At 45.6% G+C, this 23,673-nt stretch overlaps 1 protein-coding gene across 2 annotated transcripts in view; it reads right to left on the bottom strand.

The window, feature by feature from the left end:
- The window catches only part of LOC147727632 (phospholipid-transporting ATPase ABCA1-like), a 2,839,360-nt gene that overhangs the window by 1,320,321 nt on the left and 1,495,366 nt on the right, over positions 1-23,673 (bottom strand). The window lies entirely within an intron of this gene.

The raw sequence follows: 23,673 nt of genomic DNA, 5'->3' as shown, positions 1-23,673 counted from the left end.
GCAGGGGTTTAGGGCCGTCGCAATGCTTCCTTTCCTCAAGCCGAGGGAAAATGTATTTGTTGCATGCTACCTTATCTTCCTCCCACCAGCTCAAACTTTACTATACACTCTAAGCTAAACCTGCAGTACAAATTGGACAAAGTAAATCTGGCTCACCTGTTGTTGTGGGTTAGTGAGTGGCTTAATTCTGAGGCCTCTCTGTGCAGAGACACTCTTTGCTTATTGATCTCCTGCCTAGAGTCGCACCTTCTCTTCCGTAAATCCTTAAAGACCTAGGGCCTCATTCACTTTTTGTGACGCAGTAGTGGCGTAAAAAATGCGCCTCGTTGCGCCATATTTACAAAGTGACGCATCTAGGTAGATGCGTCACTTTGTAAACCCCTGCGCCACATTATACCTGCGCCAGGTATAATGTATGCAAGGGGGGCCTATTGACGCAAGGCAGGGTCGTAAAAGTGATGCAGTGAAATCTATAAGATTTCACTGCGTCAATTTTAGGACGCTGTTGCGTCAAAATCTTGCGCCTGCCTCACAGCAGGCGTAAGACTGATGCAGGCCCTTTCACATGGGGCTTTCCCCATGTGAAAGGACGCATTGCTAGAGTTGCGTCACTTTTGTGACACACTCCAGCAATGCGTCACTTTTGTACTTACAGATACATCAGAAATACTGACGTATCTGTAACTCCTTGCGACATGATGCGTCATACATTAAATATGACGCATCAAGAATGTCGCAAGGAGTGTGCACTGAGAAGTGACGCATCGCTGCTTTCACTCAGCGAAGCATCATTTCTCATAAATGAGGCCCTAGGCATTTTGCAGGGAAACAGCATTTTCAACGGTGTCCCTACAACGCGGTTCCTTTACAACGCGGTCAGTACAACGACCGCATAGTTACCACGCGTACCATTACATAGCAAGTCGTTTCAACAACTTGCTCTAGGGGGTGCAAAGGCAGGGAAGGGGTTGGATTGTAAATCCAACACCTTCCCTGCCTTTTGCACAAACTGTAGAAAGGAATAGTTAATAATACTAAGTCCAGTGCGCCCCCCTTCAGCAAGTCGTTGAAACTACTTGCGATGTAATGGTTCGCGTTGGAACATCGCGGTCATTGGGATGGCTTAGCAGATACAACCTTGCTACATTTTATGTTTTTCGGTAAAAAAAAATATCTTTTGTTTTGACATTTTTTTAAACCCTTACTAAACTTGTCTGGGTACCGGAAATGGAGGGAAGTGCTATTCTACATACAGCTGCTAAATAGCCATGATGTGTGTTTAAAGGTTAGCTTCACTAGGATTCAGGCTAGGAGGCTGCTTTCAGAGTCAGGTGGACGCTAGCCTGCAGTGACCAAAGAATGCCCCCATTGCCCAATTCAAGTCATAGTCCATGGCAGTGGCATAACGAAAGTTGAGTGGGCCTTCCTTCAGCTCCGGGCTCAGTCAGGAGCTCTCGGACTCACCCGTGCACAATGCCGGAGGGGGCCACCCTGGAGCCTGCTCCTACTTCCTCCCAGCACCGCAGGGGCTATTGTTATGCGCCTTGTCCATGACAGAGTGGGGCTGATTTGTACACTTTTACGAGAGATGTTTTTCGTTTCCAGTTTATGCTAGAGGGCTGCCTGGGATACTTTACTTTGTATACATATCATATTACCGCATCCTCAACAGTTCTGAAAGTGCAAAAGCCCATACTGTACACAAAGGTAAAATTAGACATCTTTAAACGTGGCATAATATCTGCGTGTCGTAAAACAAAAGTTACTAATTTCACCTTTGCTGTATGAAAATATTCTAATTTCAGCTATGTTCATGAATTGCCAATCAAACATCATCTTCCCATTCTCCAATCAATGTAGTTACACTATCCGAAATTTTTAAAGCAAACTATTCAACTTTTGTTGTCGCAGGATATTGTCCTTTTGCTAAAGAACACTGTTTGGATCATCACTATTTGTTTTTACAGTTTTAATTATGATTTTTATTTGACAATGCTGAAATGCTATATTTATTTTCAGGTTATCTTCAGTGTGCATCAACTAGATGACCTTTAATGAATATCAAAGGGTCCTCAGAAGCACGAATGCCTCTGAAGTTTAATGTACCCCTGCATTGCCTTGTAAGCTAGGCAGGCCCTTTCCCTGATATATGGCACATTGACGTCTGAGTTATAATTTATCCCTTACATCTATAATTTGAAGTGGAAAGTCTGAGTCTGCTGCTTGAGGCGATTCTGCAATGCAGCTAGATATACCTGCGATACAAATGACATATTGGCTTCTTAGTTAAAAATGCATGAGACACGTGGCCACATCCAATTTGCAGATAAGGCATAATAATAGGAAATTGGATTTTACATCAAATTCTCAAGTTGTAGACCCCAGGAGCAGGATGGATGTGTAGTGGCATCTTGACAACTTAATGCTCATGCACGAATTGAGAAGCAGAGAGAGAGCGAAAAAGAGTCCAAGATGTATTAACATCCTAAAATAAAACAGAATGTGCCCATTTGTTAATCAGGAGCTTCAGTTGTCAGATAATTGGCCATACACGAATTAGTGTAGCCCGCACTCTTGACTTGATGAACACTTAAAACCTATCGGGACATAGGTTACTTTGCCTCTAGGATGCCTCAAATTCACCTTTATGTTCTACAGGACTTACATAGTAAAGGGCATTGGAATTATGAGCCTGCAAAATGTTCTGCCTAATTATGGATTTCCTTCACTTGCCACGGAATTCACCTTCTGCACCTAATTTGCAGATTTTAATTAAAAAAAGTCTAGCTCGAATGGATCAAAATGTACTAAAAAGGCACAATGGCAGACCCCTTTGCAAAGGTTAACTGGTCAACTTTCGATTACTGACTCATGTACTTAGATGCAGCTTTTATCAAAATAGCGATACACCATCACCCGGCTCTTTATCCTGTTCGGATGACATTGCTGAATCCCGATACAAAAAGATTATGTTTTTCATTGGGAGTGAAGGTGACAGTAGCTAAACACAATGAGCACTGGTTGCACATTTGCAAGAGATGTTATGCTCCTCTCAAATGTGTGGCCAGCCTTTTAAAATATGTACGCTCAGGTTGACGATTAGGACCAGCATGCCTGAGCAGGGCTTGGCAGTGAGCACTGATACAGATTTGCAAATTTGGCCTGACCATTTATGCACAACAGAGCAGTAAGAGTCTGCCCGCTGTTGTGTTAAGAAAAAGGAGGCATATTAGAAAGAACATCGTTAAAATTATCGCCGTTTTAGTGGCAGGAAACTGCAGCTAAAACGGCAATAATGGGCTTGCTAATATGCGTTATAGAATTCCAATAGAAGCCCAGGTTAGATGTCCTGCACATCTAACCTGGGCTTGTATTGGAATTCTATAACGCATATTAGAAGCCCATTATCGCCGTTTTAGCAGCAGTTTCCTGCCGCTAAAATGGCGATAATTTTAACAAGGTTCTTTCTAATATGCCTCAATCTTCCATGATCTATGTGGTCTTAGTGACTTGAGTTTGGTGCGGGAGTCTGGTGATCTCAACAATTTACTATCTCCATTATAAAGTCACACAAGGAATCATTGTTGAAATGTGGGGGCCTTCAAGGGCCTGTACATGTCAATGCTTTGATTTACATGTCTGCCCTTAAGACTTAAGACAGAGGTAAGAGGGTGGTAAATCTGTACTCCACCACTCATATTTTTCAGCGTTCCTTTAAGTCTGGACTGCCATGGTCGAATGGGAGGTTCAGCATATGCAGATTCCAGAACATTGGAATTTACAAATTGAACACCATTGATCATAGGAGCCAGGTTCACAACATTTTTGGTAGGAAGGGGCACAGGTCACAAAATCTAATTTTCAATATAATTCTGGAGGAATTGCAGGTGGTACTAGAGTGCACTGAGCTTGTCCACTTGGGAAATGTATATAACTTGATCAATTTTGAGATTGATCAATGCTTTTAATTCCATTGGCACTTCTGTTTTTCCTGCTCACACTAAACACACACTGCACCCTCTGTGTCTTCCGCCTATTCTCCTCATACATTGCCCCTCCTGCTCCCTGCTCTCTCAGAACACTCACTGCCCACTCCGCTTCTTGCCCAGTCTGCTCACACACTGCCTTATCTGCTCCCTCTGCTCATGGTCTGGCCCTCTGCTCCCCGAATGCACTGCTCACACACTCTCCCTCGGCACCCTTCCCCTTAATCACACAATAACCTCCCTGCGGCTAACTTACTGCTCCTTCTGCTCACACACCACCTCTTTAACCCACACACTGCTGTTTCTGCTGACACATTGTCCACATGGCCCCACTTCCTCTCTGCTCTCGCCGCACCCCTCTGCTGACACTTTGCTCCTTCTTCTTCCTGCCTCTTCCTCTCACACATGACACCTTCTACTCCCTCTGAAGCCACCATGTCATTTCTGCTCCCTGCTCCTTCTGTTAGCTGCCCCCCGTTGGAAAACGAGGCAGTATCTGTGAGACCTGCATAAATAACATGTCTACATTTGTCCTACACTGGGAAACAGTGGGTAGCGTTGCAGAGCAGTCTAAGGCTTACTCAAGGGCGGTGGTGTGGGCTAGTAATCGCCATTTGCATGTATGCATACATTTCACTCAATAATTGATTGTCCAGTCTTTACTTTTCTTTATAAAAATAAAGAGTATATTTATCATACACACATTACTCAATACTATGCATCAGTTTACAAATGTACATAAGCTGTTGTAATAACTTTGTAACATTGCATAACATTACCACCCCTCCCGCAGGGGGCTTTGGGTCTAGTACCACCACTCCCATGTATGCACATCATTTTGCCCCAAATGAAGTAGGTTGACCATAACCTGAAGTGAGGGCCCTGCCCACTGGCACCATCCCAGTGGCAACCCACCCCATTATCCCATCAAGCATTTATAACCGGAACACCTGCCCTAATGACATATAACCCTGACTGAGCATCTCATACTGATTGTTAGAACTGGGGGGGTCTAGTTGGCTGAGTTAGGTACCTTAGTCCAAATAGGAGCCCTTGCTTCTAGTCAGGGAAGGGAGGGACACACTCTTAGATAACCCCTGCTCACCCCCCCCGGTAGCTTGGCATGAGCAGCCAGGCTTATCTCTAAGGTTATGTGTAAAGTATTTGCAACCACACTCCCAGTACCACAGTGATAACACCACAAATGGACACCACACTGATTTAGGAAAATATCAGTATCTTTATCAAGAAGAAATGTGATGAGACCAAACGATAACAAATATCCAGCTTATGGGAATTCATATTTCACTGGGCCCTTTATTAGGTTAACAATCACTTGTAGGTTCTTGCGGTGTTAATGGGCAGTTCACGATGATTGAATGCAGTCCTAATGCAAGGCCATGCAGTTCGGAATGTAGAAACAAGATAGTCCTTAATGCAAGTACTAATGCGGATTGTGAAAGCAAGTAATAAGGCAGTTCGTAGTGCACGTATTAAAGTGGATCGTAAAAGAAGTAATAATGTAGTTTGTAGTGCACGTATTAATGCAGATCCTAACAGCAAGTAATAATGCAGTACTGCAAGGATCGCAGTTCTCGTAAAGGTCTCTATGCCACTCTTGGCTGACTCACGGTCAGCGTTTGCCAAAAAAATGCCCCCAATACTGAGAGGAAGGAAACCAAGTGCAGCTCCCCATTCCAACCCCTGTACTGCCACTCCTCGGCAAGTACGGGCCATGATACTGACTTGAGCGGAGGTTGGCGCTGAAAAGATGGGAGAGACCAAGAGCAATCTCTGGTAGCACGCACTCTGCCCCAGGTGGCAACACACACACGCTCGCTTGCTGAGCATTACGGGTGGGGGTGCAGTCTCTCCCTCCTCTCCTTGCGGCTTGGGCATCATGCTGCACGGCTTTGGGTTGGCGGTGGCTGCTCCTCGCAGTGAGAGTCGGGCTACCAGGGGATTGCCTCGCAGCTGATCGGCTCCCGGCGCGACTCCGTTGATCTTGGGCAAAGGACCTTGGACCCACAATGGTGAAGATTCACAGGTCTCTCTTTGGCAAAGGCAGGCTCAGGCCTTCGGCGGTGATTTCGGACGGCTCCCCCTTGGGACGACGGTCCAGGCCGATGGCGATAACAATCACAGCACTTCTGGTCACTCTGTGGATCGAAGCAGAGTGCAAGACTGCTCCGGGGCACACGGTCACTGGGCAATTCTCACGATGGTCTCAGGCTGCAAAAATCACACCCAAACAGCATCACTGAAACACACCTGGAAACTTTTTTCCTGAGTTTACACAACAGGGAGCCAGCTCCTCTAGGGGCCTTGGAGACAAGTTACTTCAGGACACAGCACACAGGAAAGTCCTTTCAAGCATGGGGACAGTGCCGGTCCTAGGCCTTCTGAGGCCCCGGGCGAAAGGGAAGATGTGAGGCCCCTCTAAGTGACATCACAGAAAGTGACGCAACGGCGGCGTAAAAGAGGCACAAGGGGCTTGTAAATCTGCCCCTTAGTCTCTAGTAAGTGGGCTCCTTGGCTTCTTCCGTTTATAGGTGTGGATAGAGCCGCAAGTTAAGCATGTGGGGTGCATTTGCTAAATAAATAATAATCACTCATTTTTATAAAGCAATAAATGCGACTTTTTTGCTGTTTCTAAGTGCAGTAAATAACATATGGGGCAATTTTCCAATTTATGGGTAAGAGAAAGCAACAATTTCCCCACCTCAGACAGGTGAGAGGCTGAATCTTCCACGCTAGAAATGAGTCATGATCTTTAGAATACCGCATTTGGGAGCAGCAAGCATTTAGCTCACAGATCCATACAGCTGGTTTTTGGGCGCTTGGCAGTCCAGGTGCTCAGCGAGTAGTGTCTTCTGTCAGAAGCGAGAGATTGCAGTACAGGAGGTAGGTTCTTCTTCGGGTTGTTTCCATCCTGGTGGATGTGACAACCCACATGTGGCTTCCCTCTGTGGGACACTGTAACCAGCTCTTGGAAAAATATTGTTGTGGAAGTTCAATATACTCTTAAGGGTTCACACTCAAAATTATACTTTTAAACCAAGGCATAATCCATGGAGGCTTCTGGTTTACTGACTTCAATTTGGTGAACTGAGGGCTTTTTGCGGTCCAAGAAAAATAAAAGAGCAGACTCCCCTCTGTCCCTCTACTAATGGTCACACAATAATATATTCATTTAATCTCCAACAAAGATACTGGTATAAATCATGGAATGGTGCCCTTGCGAGCACATTGTTAACCCAAATAATCAACAATAATCAATAGCACTAGACTAACCACTACGCTTGGATTCCAGAACAGAGTTTTTTCCCAATTAAAAACGCTTCAACACCTCTTCAGGAGAAGAAAGCACTACATGAATACACTTGCAATACAGTACGATAACCAAAGCATTCTGTTTGTGCTCTCTTCACTACTTTTTCTGAACAGAATTCATGTCTGCTTGTCGTGAATTAATTCCTAAATCTGCATATCAATCAAATCAATAAAACATATATTTATTTACATCATTGGCCTTTAAACAACACAACACAACATTTATATCCATTACATTACACTATATAAATACCTTATAAAACATTATTTTTTATAAGAAGAGAGCAAATACATATATAATGGTAAATTCCATCTAATAAGACCATAAACAACTACCCATGTAAAATACATTTTCCAGTAACGGTGAGTTAAATAAGTGTCACCACTCACCGTAGTCTCGTCCAGAGAGATCTGAGTTGCTTTCCCTCGAGACGATTTCTAGTGCAGGCCTGTGCCCTCTCTGGCGCTCAACTCCTCTCTGGGATGTATTGAGTGGTACCTTCGGGTCACACAGCCATAGCTACCTCAAACAACATGAAGTACAATGAGCTAGAGCGGCCTGCCAAAGATCACACAAAGTGTGTGCATGCCACAATAACATCTAGCTCGCTCGTCTAAATGCCACAGACCCAGGGTGGTAATTTCAAGATTACAGGATGCCAGCGAGAGGTCAGGGAAAAATAGGAACTCTACCCATCGACCAGTGATGCCCAGCTTCCACACGTGACAAAGGCTTGGGAGATTTCTCCATCCGGTGTTTTTGCATCGGGAAAGGAGGGGCCAGGGGGCGGGCGTTCCCCCGGGTGGGGAGATGGCATTGAACCCCAGGTTCTTCTCTGCTCTCAATTACCCCCTTTCTGTTGTGTACCCCCTTTCAGGATGCCCCCACCCACCCACACTGCTTGCAGGTGTCTCTCAGCAGGAGCGGCAGATAATTTGGGAGAGGATTAGTGTGTGAAGGGGGTGTCCTGGCTGCTATTAACATGATAATTCTGGGAGGAAATGGCAGCTTAGGTAGACGAGAGGAGATGACGTGTCTGCAGAGCTTCACGCTGCAAGTGACGTCCAGGTCAGGAAATCAGGATCTCTAGGCCAGGGGGGGCATTTCTCGATTTTATACTTGCACTTTAGTGCTTCTCGTCAGTCCTGGTCATACACCTCAGATCTCACACTGCAGAGTAGCCCTGGATAAAGTGCTGAGCAGGGGCTGGCCATAAAATCATGTCCAGGGCCGTCATTGGTAGCGCTTTCGCGCGCTACCAGATTGACGGCCCTGGGACCCACTGTCAGTCACTCATGAGCAAGGCCGGCCGGAGTCACGTCACCTCACCACCACCAAGGTACCACCACCACCAGCAAGGTAGGTGGTGGGGTGCATGCGTCACGGTGCGTGCGGTGCTTGCGCAGTCGCAGACAGTGTTTTTCCGTATGTATGATGCTACATCGCCAACCGTTACATCGCAGACTGTAACCACGCTGATTTAACATTGCAAAGACTGTTACTTCGCAAGTTTCCACATCGCGTGCCGTTGCAACGTCAATGTATGTTCCCTTATGCAACAAGGCATGACAGCGCATACAAAAACATCGCGTACCATTACAACGCTTTTTTTTAATCAGCATTGAGTACCTTAATTGTATTACACATTCTCTACATACACATCATTGCGGGAAACAGCTAGTCGCTAAAGACGAATACAAACACTCTGTTTGGCGCAAATAACACGTGCACTAGTTAACACCTGTGTTGGGCACAGGATTTATAAATAGCTAGGATAGCGTTTGCACCCTTTTAATGCTTTTAATGCAATTTATTGTGTTATTGCTTTATAATTCGTTTGGACAATTACTGCCAGGCAACACCCAGCTGCTTCAAATAAAAGAGCAAGCACAGTTTACTACCAGTGCCGCAATTAACACCTCTTTGAGCAAGTCACCTCCTGAGGCTCAAAGATTGTGTCCCATCAGTACCAATACTTCCAGCAAGACTTTCACACAACTGAGTTGTAATATTAAAAAAAGACAGTGCCCGATTTAAAAAAGGCATGAGCAATATTTTAGAGTGTAACAGATGGGAAGGCCATCAAAACATGTCGGATGTACTATTTGCCATTCGCCAAACGAAATCCGTCAGTTAATGTACACCCCAATGGCTCCTCACACACGAGGGTATCTTAAGATATAAAATGTTATCGTTTAATTTTAGCAGCTGCGGTGGCTCAGGCTGCTTCAGCAGCCAGGCCCTTCATTACTGCTAAGTTCTAAGCGTACCACTTTACATTACAGCAATGCATATAAAACGTCTGCTCACACCTTCTGCGAGTCAAGATTTAAATGTGATGACCCACTGTGAACATTTGATTGTCATATCTTTCGGTGTATACAAGTAATTGCTAATTGCACAATACTATTTTTTGCATATGAAATAGAACTAATTGCATAATATTTTTTATCAAATACAAGGGATCGGTGCACGCATCAGTCACCTCCCGTGTACCCTCTCCCATGTATTGGTAGCACCCCCGTGACTATTGGTATGAGGTCACCGCATGCCGTTGAAATTTCCCATCTCATCTTAGTCTGCGTACATGTTATCTGTCACCTCGGCACAGTCACCTAAGTGGTACGCATCAATAATTTTTCTTGAGATCTACATCTCGCCTGATACAATTCTCGGCCCTCTGCGTTTTATACATCAGTCATACAACTAATTGTTAGTTCCATAATAATAAACATGTCGGCACTCTGAGTCTGATACAAGTGATCTCCATACATCTCAAATCTCGGCACTCTGCGTTTTATACATCAGTCATACAACTAATTGCTAATTCCATAATAATTTGTATTAAATACAAGTGATCAGTGCATACAACTAATTGCTTATTGCACGCATCAGTCACCTCCCGTGTTCCAGCCTCCATGTTATCACAGCACCCCCGTGGCTATTGCTATGACATCACCATCACCGGCACAGCAGTCACCTCCTGTGTACCATCTCCCATGTCACCGGCACAGTCATCTAAGTGGCACGCATCAGTGGACCGCATCAATAATTTTTATTTCCGTACTGTGCGTTTTATACATGTCGGCACTCCGCATCAATAATGTATTATTTCGGACTCGGCTTTTTATACATGCCAGCAATCCGATCTCGGCACTCGCACGTTGTTATGGCTAGCGATGTTAATGTGAGTGCGCATTAGTAGCATGCGTTCTAAAACCATGCGATGTAATGCCTCCTGCGATGTGAAAGTCGCGTTGCGATGGCATGCGTGAAAACACCGTCGTTGTAATGGGTGTTTCCCGTTTTTCCCGACCTCCTTCCCTGCCTTACTTTTACTGCCTGCTGTGGCCCGGCCCCTGCCGAGCGCAACGACAGTGCAGCAGCGCTTATTGCTCCTGCCCATGATTATAATATATGTATTCCCGCTGGCGCTGCCCGCAACTGCGGGGCCGGCGGAGGGGCCCCCCTGAGCGCGAGGCCCTGGGCAGCTGCCCATACCGCCCATGGCTAGGACCGGCCCTGCATGGGGACACAGTACAGCAAAGTCCCTAGTCCTCTCCTTAGTCAAATCAGCAAACTGCAGGCCAGCCCCAGAACACACAGCAAGGGCAGTCCTTCTCTTCAGTCTCTTCAGCTGTTCTTCCTTGGCAGAGGTTCCTTTTGATCGCAAAGTAGTTTTCAGGCTTTAGTTCAGTCTTGAGTTCAGGAGTTTCAGCTCTCACTTTTATAGCCCTAAATGCCTTTGAAGTATTTGTGTTCGGGGGGGCTCTGAGCCCAATCTAACCCAGACCTGACTGTCTTCCTGTCAGTGTACACCCTCTTCCTTTGATAGTGAGGGTCTGGGCCCCAGACACTCCGCAGGAGGTAGAGCCATCCTTTGGTGGCAGCAACACAGCCCTCTTCACATCCAGGGGGTTACTCCTCCCTCACATCGAATGCAGGCCAGCCTGTTGCTGTCTCACCTACTCCTCACTGGTCTCAGGACACTACCCAGACCCTGTCACATTCAAACCCAGGCAGTCAATATACAACCAGGCATGGGCACAGAGGATAGTTTAAGAGAAGTAAACAGCCACTTCTAAAAGTTTGGTTTCTAAACACACAATTTAAAAATCATCTTCACAAAAATATGTGTTATTACATTCTGAGTTAGGGCACACTAACCTCCATCTCTCCATCTTATGCCTATGCGAAGATATGCTGGAAACATGTGACACAGCATTCCCCATTCTGTCCTATGGGCAAGATTGCCTTGCAACACACATGATTTGCACAACCACAAACAGCAGAGGGGTTGAATGGGATACACTTAAAGTAGTGACCCGGGGAGAATGCTTCTCCAGAATAGACAGGACAAGAAGGTGGCTAGAACAAGAGTTGATTGAAGCAGAAGACAGGCTGACCACGGTGCAGCATGTGGGGCAGGTACCAGAGCAGCACAGTGTGTCTATTCTGCTGGCACATCTCTAGGTCAGTGAGATATGGACAGGCTGGACTGTTTCACTAGGCATGAGTATAGCCAGTTGCTCCATAGGGAAGGTGATAAATCTGGGAGGTTCTTAGCGTGGCTGCTAAAACGGGAGTGCCCCTCCCCACTTATATTTTCTCTGCCTCTTACACTTCGGGGAGCTACCAGCTTATTAGCTTTTAGAAAAGGCCTCAAAACCTGGCTGTTCACCCAGTAGGCCTTTTTGCCTGTTCTGTTCTTTTTATCTGCGATATTTTTTCTTTTAAAGTGTTATGTTAGTAGACCGCAGCCCTCCTTTTTAAAAAGCGCCGGGACACTCTTTTTGAGTAGCCGTGCGCTCTACAAAAGCAATTATAACATAACATAACATAACATAACATAACATAACATAACATAACATAACATAACATAACTTAATCACCCAGATGGCACCACAGCCAACACACACACTGGAGTTAATTCTGTATTGCTTGACCACCAAGTTAAGATATATCGGGAGTACCCAGAAATGGCTCCATCTAATGACAGGGAGTTCTTGGCTGGTGTGCTCCTCCCTCATCTCACTGAGGAACAAGCAACAGGCTTAAATGCGGAGATCCAACTAGAAGAACTGCCCAGATGGCATTCCGGTAGAATTTTACATGACACATGCCGATCTGCTGTTCCCCGCCTTGCAGTAAACTCTGCGGAAGGCCAAACGAGTGGGAGCCCTGTCTCAATCCATGAGAGAGGCACAGATTGTCATGCTTTTGAAGCCAGGCAAAGACATACATGAACCGGGCTCATATGGACCCTTGTCAATGTTAGGTATCGACGCAAAGCTACTTGCCAAGGTCCTGGCAACATGTCTTCATAACGCGGTGACCGATCTGGTTCATGAAGATCAGTGTTTGTTAATGCCAGGAAGAGGAACGCATATGAACATACCGTGCCTCTCCCATGTATTGCATTCAGTAGCTGACAGCAAGATCCGGGCGGCAGTAGTCGCCTTGGATATTGAGGTGTTCGACACCCTGCAGTGGGAGTACCTTTGGTAAATCCTGAATCTAACATGACTGGGCATAGAATACATGTCCTGGATTAGACTTCTTTATTCTCAACCAAGAACTTGAGTACGAAGTGGCAGTCTTGCATTGAGGCATTAACCATTGAGAGGGGAACACAACAGGAGTGTTCACTTTCCCCGCACCAGTTTGCCCTGGCGATGGAGCCACTGGTGATTTGTTTACAACAAGACATACCCCAGTGGGGTATTGCCATTGACGGTCGTACCCATGTGATTTCATTATATGCAGATTATGCGCGTCTATATATCCACCAGCCAGAAGAGGCAACCCCAAAGCTCCTGAACAAATCAGCCTCGTATGGATCAATGTCAAGATTGCACGTTAACTGTTGGAAGTCAGTCATCTTCCCACTGGCAGCCTTCCAGTAGGAGATGCACTAAACCTCCCAGAGGTTGAGTTCAGATGAGAGAGCAATCATTTTCGCAACCTGGGCATACAGGTGGCCCATCAACCGGAATCTCATTATGTGTCAAATGTTGGAACAGGCCTAAGAGAGTCTATCCGATTCTGGAACAGACACCCCTTTTCATTCATTGGAAGGTAGCCATGGTGAGAATGGTGATGCTCTCTCGTTGTCTCTATGCGCTCCAAGACTGTTTTTGCAGCAGCCCAAAAGCCACAATTAACAGCCTGAATAGTCTCCTAATTTCATTGGTATGGACTGGAGGATGCAGTAGGGCAAAACGTGACATACTCAAGTTAGACACAGAATTAAGGGGGCTGGGCTTCCCAGCCTTTAGGCTTTACAATCCTGCAGGATTACTGCAATATGCGGCAAAGTGGTGTGGTCCGGAATGTAGAGAAGAAATTACTGGTGAATCGGGGCAATGAGATGAAATTGCCAAGGTATCTTATGTTGGGTTCCCGAAGCCCTTGGGACTGCCCCCACATAATCCGACAGGTAGCAGAGGCATGGGAACAAGAGGTCACCCTAGTTATCCAAAGAACTCCATACACCAACACGCTCCCCCTACAGTTGATACAGGGTTTTCAACAAATCCAGTCAGTTATGGATATTACAAAGTGGTATGAGGGGGGATGCAAAATGGCTTGGGACATGTACATGAACGGGACCTTTTTACCCCTTGATGAGGCAAGATAATTGTTCCAACTGCTAGACCGTTATTTCCTACAATACACGAAAATAGGACGCACAGTTCATGAAATATGTACCTCGTTCCGGATGAGCCAAAAGAGTCCCACGCTTTAGGATTGCTTTTTGCCCGGCTTCACAAGAGGACTAATTTCACGTGTATATAAAGCCCTGAAGGCAAATCGTACAGTCGATACATCTATAGTAAGCATGGGCGAATTTTGCGAATCTCGCGTTCGCGAATTTTGCGGATTTGCGAACTCGCAATCCGCAAAATCCGCAAATTCTCGCGAACTTGCGGATTTTTTTTTTGTGTTCGCGCGGGTTTCTGCCAGTTCGCGAGGGTTTTGTACAATTTTGCAAAACGCGAACTTACCTGTCGGGTCGCAAGTTCGCGAACTTGTTGTTTCTACGTGTCCAGCCTGTTTGGGACACTCTTCTTCATCACTGCCACTCTCTGTCACCACTGCCACTCTCTGACTACTCATGCCACCCTCTGGCCCACCCATGCCACCCTCTGTTTCATCACAGCACCCTCTGGTTGTCCAGTCAGTGTACATTATTGTGGCAATGCAAGCACACCTTCCCTGCCTCAAGTGACCTGAATTAATTTGGGGCTGATTAATGTGTCACAGAATATTTTTTTAGCTGGCACCTGCTTCCTTAGTGCTTCCTGATTAGTGATCTTTTGCACTTGCTAAGTGCTTTCATTGTTGCAAAATTAGTTACAACACCTGCCCTGCCCCAACTGACAATAATGAATTAGGGGCTGATTAATGGATTTGAACTTCCAGCCTGGCTCCTGCTTGTCTCCCTTAGCTGTAATTCAGGACCTTTGTGGCATATGTGTAACTATTCTGAGGTTCAGAGCAGGGTCACATAATAGTTGCAACTGGCAACTGAACTCTGGAGGGGCCCCTCAGGAAGCACTACAGGAAATGGCTACTAATGATGAGTCTGAACTTTTGAACCTGGTAAGTAGTTTCAGTTTTGCTAAGATCGTATTTCTGCAATTTTGCGCTTATTCGCGGGGCGCGAAGTTGTACTGGGAAGCCGCGAACTCACGCGAACAGTGCGAGCAAAATCCGCTGCTCGCGGATTTGCGGATTTTGCGGGAGATTTGCGAATCTCGCGGATTGCGAATTTACCGAAAATCCGCAAAATCCGCAAAATCCGCGAGCGAAACGGATTTTCCGCCCATGCTTAATCTATAGTTACAGACAGGTGGGTAGTAGACTTACCAACCCCACGGAGGGCGAATGGAGAAGGACGTTTGCACAGGTTCCCGAAGTACTCAGCAATGCCAGGTTCAACTATTCTCAGTTCTATTAGCTGCACCACACATACCTGACAACTAAGAGATTGGCACGGTTTGCTCCTGGGAAGTCTGAGGCTTGCCTCAGGTTTGGAAGGATCCCACCACATTTATTCATATGACTTGGAAATGTGTCCACCGAAACGCATATTGGCAACAAGTGACCCAGGTACTCTGTACAACTACAACAGTGCGTATGCAGGTCTCCATTGGGAGAGCTTCTGGTACCCAAAAAGCGGGCTCATATGAGACACAGATTTGCACTTCCAGGCCTAGTAGTGGCCAAATGTCGTATTGCAATACATTGGACCCACACTGCACCCTCCCCCATAGACAAATGGAGGGCAAATATGTGAGAATGGGGCGTGGCTGAGGAGTGCCGCATGAGAGTGGTGCGCAAATACAAGAATGCAGAGCGACACCTGGAAGAATGGAGACACATGGGAGAAGAATTACACCCAACACCAGACCAGGCTGGAGGGGGGGGGCTCAACGCAGGCATCAAATCCTATTGCCCACGCACCAAATTTGGAAAATGGTGAAAACCCCCCACTCCAAAATGTAAATTGATAGCCTACATCGGAGGGCTGAAATAGGAATCACCTTGACCTTCCCACAATACAATTTCAGATTCTCTGTAGCCCAGCCCTAGAGGAACGATGCTTTTTTGCCCATGTGATGGGTCAACCACAAGTTGCTGCCATGCCCTGCTCTTTCTTTCATCTTGTATTATTAGTTAAATCATCACTATTGATTTTCCTATTTCTTTTTAATAGTTCAGACAAGTATTGTTGCATGCATTACTCCAGTGCGGACAAGTGTCTAACCACTGGCATGGTCATACATATGCTCCGTAAATGAAACTGTTGAGTGGGACATGTGAAAATTTTAACATATTCCCAGGACACCACATGTTAACAAAAGACTGCTCAAGATACAATATAATGTATATACATGGCAAAATATGCAATGTGATTCTGTGCAACATTGCAATACAAAATAAGTAAAACACAAAAAGGTTTAGCAGGGCTGAGGTAAAAGACACCTGTAGGTTTCAAACCCAGGCAGGAGGGCAAACAATACAAATGGGAGCACAACTTTGGAATTTCTGGCAACCTGGCCTGTGAAACCTGCCAAGTCTGGCAGTGTTTAAGAAAAAAACATAAAAGCCAACCGACTAAGAAGACTTTCCATCCTCCCTTTACATGACCAAGAACAACCACACCAGAAAAAGGCAGAGAGACTCAACAAGCTTGGAATGGCTTCTGATAAAGACAGATTAGGTGATAAAATCCAAGGGGACCAGGGATTTCCCTCTTTCCTCCAGGCCAACTCACTCTGCAAGACAGTTGCTTTTTTGTTATGACTGAATTCCTACCCTGGCTGTACTATCAGGTATCTTCTGTCTCATGTCAGTGCTATGCAAATTTAAATAAATAAATAGCATGGATTTTCTGAACCTACTCCCACGTTTTTATTAGTTAAATAACCGACAAATATTTAGACACTTCATTTGTTCAAATTATTTTAATGGTTCTTCTGCAGGTGGCGCATAAGGATCCTTGCACCATCAATTTTGCAATGATCAATGTTGCAATGATCGAGGTTGTATCACTGTATAAGTGAGATGTGTTCCAGTAGGTACAGAAATCCCCCATATTTGCTGTGTCTACATTACACCAATATCAAGCTTGGCAATTACAATAGGTCTGGTTTATGAAAGAAAATGCCTATTGTGTCACTGATGGGTTTAGGCACTCAATAAGTCATCATTCATGCACTCTGTCACTCATTTTTGCAGTCATATATGCATTCATCAATCAACTGACTCATTCTTGCATTTACCCTATGACACAACTGCAATACAACCCAAAAAGAAATGCAAAATATATTAAACAAATACAATTAGAAAAAAGAAAACGTGCTGTTGTCTAGACGCAGATGAAATATGCTTTCAGTAACAAAATGAAACATAGCATTGGGTGTCTATCTTCCAGAGGTAGAGTCTACCGTTTACAATTCCAGCAATGCTGCCATATTTAGAATCAACGCGTTGGCTATCTTGGAATGGTAAAACAATGATACGGTGCAGAGACAGCATATTGTGTTCAAAATATTGAATTGCGAAAATATCGAGTCAGTAATATTGTGGGTCTGGAATATCAACAGCAAGAATATTGTGGTCAAGAATATCGACTTAAGGGAAAAAATATTGTGGCATATTATCAAGCAGGGCGTTAAAATTATTGTCGTTTTAGCGGCAGAAAACTGCAGCTAAAGCAGCGATAATGGGCTTGATAATGTGCCCTGGAGAATTCCAATAGAAGCCCATGTTCACACTAGTACATGGGTTTCGATTGGTATTCACAAGGCCATATTTTCAAGCCTATTATCACCGATTTAGCGGCAGTTTTCTGCCGCTAAAACAGAGATAATTTTTAACGCCCTGCTTGATAATATGCCCCATCGTTTTTAAAAATATCGAAGTGTTTAATATCGTTTTCAAAAATGTAGCGGTCGATTATGATGGCGGATGGACCTGCGTCCATCCGCCACCCCCGAGGTGGAGGGACCGTCCGCAGGGGCAGCGGCGTTCCCTCCATTGCAACTAGGATGTGACCCCCACCCTGGCGGTCACATCCCGTATATTTAACATTGTGGCGGGAGCTGCTTTAAGCAGCACCCGCCGCAAAGTTAAAAGTGCATGCTGTGCATTTGCATGCACAAAGCGGCAGGCACTGCGCGGTGCCTGCCGCATTGTGCATGCAACTGCAGGGGGTACCATAGGTACCCCTCATGTGTACCCCCCACAACCCCCTTCACCCTGGGGGCCCACAACGGGCCCCCAATGCAAGGACCGTATGCCTTTTTGTGGCGGCAAGGCATAACCCCCAGCACATTCTAATAGGGCTGGCAGTGTCTGATAGACACCGCCACCATATTAGAGCTTTTCCGACGCGGTCGCAAGGCGACAGTGGCGGAAAAGCTGCAGACGGTTTTCCCGTCCGCCACGGTCCCACCCAGCTTTTAAAGGGGTAGAGAGTGGGTATTAAACAAAAATGTGTTATTCATTTATTAGTTGTTAATAGTAAAAGTTTTTCTTTAAAAAAATATTGTATAATTGTGCTTTATTATTTTATAGTTTAATTTAGGTGTATGTTGTGGACATTGGAGTGTTACAGCTTGTGTACTCAAATAATTTTTATATTTACTTTTTTTATTAACAAGATGCTTTTAATTGATTACTGAATATATTAATTAAGAACAAAATGTAATTAAAAATATCAAAGTGTTTTGTTATTGGTGTGGTGTTATTGTTTATAAATGTATCTATTAATTTATTTGATATATTATTTGTAGGTTTTTGTTATATGTAATGAATATTACAATATGTGTTCTTTTGATAGGTTTAAGTATTATTAGCAATTTTTACCCCTCTGCTATCCATCACTTTCCCTACTGTTGCACCCACTGAAGTGGGAATAAAGATTTGTACCCCTCCGCTATCCAATACTTATCCTACTGTTGCATTCAGTGCAGTGGAAATAGTAATTTTTACCCCCTGCTATTTATTTTATTTAAGGTTCTTATAAAGCGCTAACAATCATCCTTGGTAGGATATCACGGGGCTATATTTGCTAGTGTGCAAGTAAATGGCAGTCTAGCGGGGTTCATTCAGGAAGAGGGAAGAGGAAGGATTTTAACTGCTTCCTGAATGTCAGGTGGTCTTCTATGAGTCGGAGGGCTGTGGGTAGTTCGTTCCATTTGACTTCTGCAATATGAGAGAAAGCGCGTTCGCCCATCCTGGCTTTCTTTACCCTGCAGGTTTTTGCGCGAGCCAGAGATTGAGAGCGGAGGTTCCGAGTGGGCGCATAGAACTGAATCCTATTTCTGAGGATGAGGGGACCAGTTTTGTGAAGTGCTCTATGAGTGATGCACATCATTTTAAAGGACGTTCTTTGCCTCATAGGTAGCCAGTGGAGGTGGCGCAGACAGCTCTTGGCCGAGTCGTATTTCTTTTTCATACATATAGCTATGGCTGCTGCGTTCTGCACCATTTGGAGCTTGGAAAAGAGGTAATCGGCCATGCCTACGAACAAAGAGTTGCCGTAGTCCAGCCTACTCATCAGGAGTGACTGGACCAGGATCTTTCTGCACTCCAGTGGAATCCAGGGGAAGACTCTTTTGAGCATTTTTAGGATTCCAAAGCCTTTGCCACAGATGGCAGCTACATGAATCTTCATGGATAGTGCAGTATCCATGGTTATTCCGAGATTTTTTGCAGTTTGCGCCGGGGTTGGTGGAGTGCCCAGCGCTATAGGCCACCAGCTGTCGTTCCACAGCTCGGTGTGGCTGCCGATCAGGAGGATCTCAGATTTGTCAGCATTGAGTTTTAGGCAATGTTGATCCATCCAGTCGGCCAGCTCGGTAAGACAGTTAAGGAGCCTTTCTTTAGGGTTGTTATTTTCATCAAGGATGACCGTAAGTTGAGTGTCGTCGGCATAGGAACAGATTTCCATGCCCCACTTTCTGCCTATTCCTGCCAGAGATGAAACAAAAATGTTGAACAAAGTTGGGCTTAATGAGGCCCCCTGTGGGACCCCATATTTGATGTTACGGCCTGGGGATGAGAAGTTACCCATGTGCACTGATTGCGATCTATTCGAAAGGAAAGACCGCAGCCAGCCCAGTGCTTTTTCCCGTATGCCCTTGGATGCTAAGGTTTCCAGAAGCAGGTGGTGGGGGACGGTGTCGAACGCCGCCGAGAGGTCCAACAGTATCAGGGCCACTGTCTTTCCCTGATCGACATGCATCCTGATGTTATCCAGCACTGCTAAAAGAGTGGTTTCTGTGCTGTTGTTAGCCCTGAAGCCCGTCTGAGTGATATCCAGCAGATTGTTGGCTTCGAGGAAACTGGCTAGTTGTCTATTGACCAGTTTCTCTAGGACTTTTGATAGATAGGGAAGTTGGGATATCGGCCTGTAGTTGGCCGGGTTGTTGATATCTAATCCAGCTTTTTTTAATAGGGGGGTGACTGTGGCGATCTTCCAGCATGATGGAAACTCTGCAGTTTCTAGTGAGTGATTAAGTAGCTGAGTGACAGCAGGGCAGATCAAGGGAGTGAGTTGACGAAAGATATGGTGAGGGCAGGGGTCAAGGGGGGAGCCGGATTTGATTTTGAGCATCGCTTTGCCTACTTCCTCTTCGGAATACGGGCCAAAGCTGGTGCAGAAGTTTTGGGAAGAGGAGGGCTCGTGGTCCAGCAGGCCGTCGGAGTTAGCTTTAGGGAAGGATGAATAGATCTTGTCTATTTTTTCGCCGAAGAAGGTATTCAATTTGTCGCAGCCTGTTTGAGAGGGAGTAAGATTGGCCGAGAGGTTAGCAGGACTGCAAAGTTCTTTCACAATTTTAAAAAGCTCTTTCGAGGAGTCTTTGTTATCCAAGATCCTATTTGAAAAGTAGTCTTTTTTTGCCTTTCTAATAGCCTTGGTGTATTGTGTCAGTTCATTTTTGTAAATGGCCCTCGTCACTTGAGTTTTTGTTAGTCTCCACTTGCGTTCGAGGAAGGTGCACTTCCTTTTTTGTGCCTTCAGATCTGGCCCGTACCAGTTTTCAGACATGGTACGCCTAGGCTTGGCGTTGCCACGGAGCTTTGAGCAGTGCTCCAGAGCTGAGGCTATGTGGCTCTGAAGTCTGTCTGTTGCTTCATCAGTACCTAGTTCACCACTTGGAGGGTGAATAAAATGTTTCTGAAAGGTTTCCACCTTAAAGTTGGCATAGCTTCTCCTATAGATAGTTATTTGGTTGGAAGACCTGGGGTTTTTTGTAGGTAGGAGCAGGTCGAACTCGACCAGTGAGTGGTCTGTCCACACTAGAGGTTTAATAGCGGAGATAGAGATGGCGTTGATATTGGAGAACAGCAGGTCAAGGGTGTGCCTTCCCTATGCGTTGGCTGAATGATTTTTTGATGCAGCTGTAATATCTCCATATTCTCGGTCAGTTGTCTAGTGAGGGGGTTGTTGCTGTCTTCGAAGTGGATATTAAAGTCTCCTATGAGCAGTATGTTTTTATTCTGAAGGCATATAGGCATGACTTGTGACAGGAACTGGGTGTTAAAATCGGAGGTGCAGCCTGGGGGTTATAAATAATAACACCGCCGAGTATAACGGTGGTGTTAATGGATACCGTAAAGGCCATTGCTACATGGCTCCTAGCCTGAGTGATTATCTCCTGCCTACAGGTCAGTGAGTCTTTGAACACTAGAGCAACCCCACCTCCCTTCTTTTTCTCCCTGTTTAGGTTGAGTATTTTATAATTATCAGGGAGAGCTGTGGCGATGTCCGGGGTGCTATGTTTGTCTAGCCATGTCTCGGTCAGGAAGGCTAGATCAGGTTGGTCGTTTTTGAGAATATCCCAGATTTCAATGGCATGTTTGGGGAGGGACCTGACATTTAGCAAAAGACATTTTAAGGTCACGTTAGGGGTAGTTGGTTTGCTGGGGCCATGGCAGGGATCGCTCAGCCAGTGACAGTTCCGACAGCTAACTGGTCCCGTGGTGTTCGAAGGGTCCAGTTGTGCACACATGCCGGAATGTGGTGTGTCCGTGGTATTTAGTAGTTTTAGTTCACTGGCTGTATATGTCGTGACACTAATCTTCTGAGGATCGGGGTGGCCAGGGGAAGGGTCAGGAGTTGTGGCCCCGTGCCCCGGACTGACACGGACGGGCACAGACGGGCTCGCCTTTGGCGCGCCTTCGGCGCGCTGACGGCGTGCCCGCTGCGCCCGTCCGCTGCGCTTCCGGGGCAGTGGCTCCATTAGTACTCGGAAATGGCGGGAGGGTGGGAGGGGCCGAGCAGTCGTCTGCTCGCCCTTCTCGTACCGGGAACTGGGGAGCCTGGTGAGCCGTGCACACCTGGGCTTTTGAGAGGCGGTGGCAGCAGTCACACAGGTTATTTAATCACACAGTAAGAATATTAAATCTAACTCGTAAAATCAGTCAGCGCAATATTTAGGCAATAAAAACATGTGATACAATTTTAAAAAGCGTTTTGCAGAGTAGCGTTTTTAAAATACAAGCGGTCCCGGCTATTTCGCCTCAGGACAATTCTTACCACTTCCAATCACACTAGCAATCAGTGGGGAAGTGTCGATTGTGGCCTTTTGTACTCGGGAATGGCGGGAGGGTGGGAGGGGCCGAGCAGTCGTCTGCTCGCCCTTCTCGTACCGGGAACTGGGGAGCCTGGTGAGCCGTGCACACCTGGGCTTTTGAGAGGCGGTGGCAGCAGTCACACAGGTTATTTAATCACACAGTAAGAATATTTCATCTAACTCGTAAAATCAGTCAGCGCAATATTTAGGCAATAAAAACATGTGATACAATTTTAAAAAGCGTTTTGCAGAGTAGCGTTTTTAAAATACAAGCGGTCCCGGCTATTTCGCCTCAGGACAATTCTTACCACTTCCAATCACACTAGCAATCAGTGGGGAAGTGTTGATTGTGGCCTTTTGTACTCGGGAATGGCGGGAGGGTGGGAGGGGCCGAGCAGTCGTCTGCTCGCCCTTCTCGTACCGGGAACTGGGGAGCCTGGTGAGCCGTGCACACCTGGGCTTTTGAGAGGCGGTGGCAGCAGTCACACAGGTTATTTAATCACACAGTAAGAATATTTCATCTAACTCGTAAAATCAGTCAGCGCAATATTTAGGCAATAAAAACATGTGATACAATTTTAAAAAGCGTTTTGCAGAGTAGCGTTTTTAAAATACAAGCGGTCCCGGCTATTTCGCCTCAGGACAATTCTTACCACTTCCAATCACACTGCTATCCTATAATTTCTCTAATGTTGTATTCTTTGGAGTTTGAATAGTAATTTTAACCCCTCCGCTATCCAATACTTTCCCTACTATTGCCCTCACTGGAGTGGGAATAGTAATCTTTCCCCTCCGCTATCCAACACTCTCCCTATTGTTCCACTCCTTGGAGTGGAAATAGTAATTAAAACCTATACGCTATCCAACATTTTCCCTTCGGCTGCACTCACTGCAGTTGGAATAGTAAATGTAATCCCTCCGCTATCCAACACTTACCCTACTTTTGCACTCACTGGAGTGGGAATAGCATTTTTCATCCCTCAGCTATGCAACATTTTCTCTACTGTTGCACTCTTTGGATTGGGAATAGTAATATTTGCCCCTCCGCTATCCAACACTTTCCCTATTGTTGCACTTACTGGAGTGGGAATAGTAATTGTTACCCCTCCCCATCCAACATTTTCCCTACTGTTGCACTCCCTGGAGTTGGAATAGTAAATGTAATTCCTCCACTATCCAACACTTAACCTACTTTTGCACTCACAGGAGTGGGAATAGTAATTTTTACCCCTCCACTATCCAACACTTTCCCTATTGT

The sequence above is a fragment of the Lissotriton vulgaris genome, chromosome 3_1 (genome assembly GCF_964263255.1).
Source record: "Lissotriton vulgaris chromosome 3_1, aLisVul1.2, whole genome shotgun sequence".
Lineage (NCBI taxonomy): Eukaryota > Metazoa > Chordata > Amphibia > Caudata > Salamandridae > Lissotriton > Lissotriton vulgaris.
This window is presented reverse-complemented; position numbering and strand designations above follow the sequence as displayed.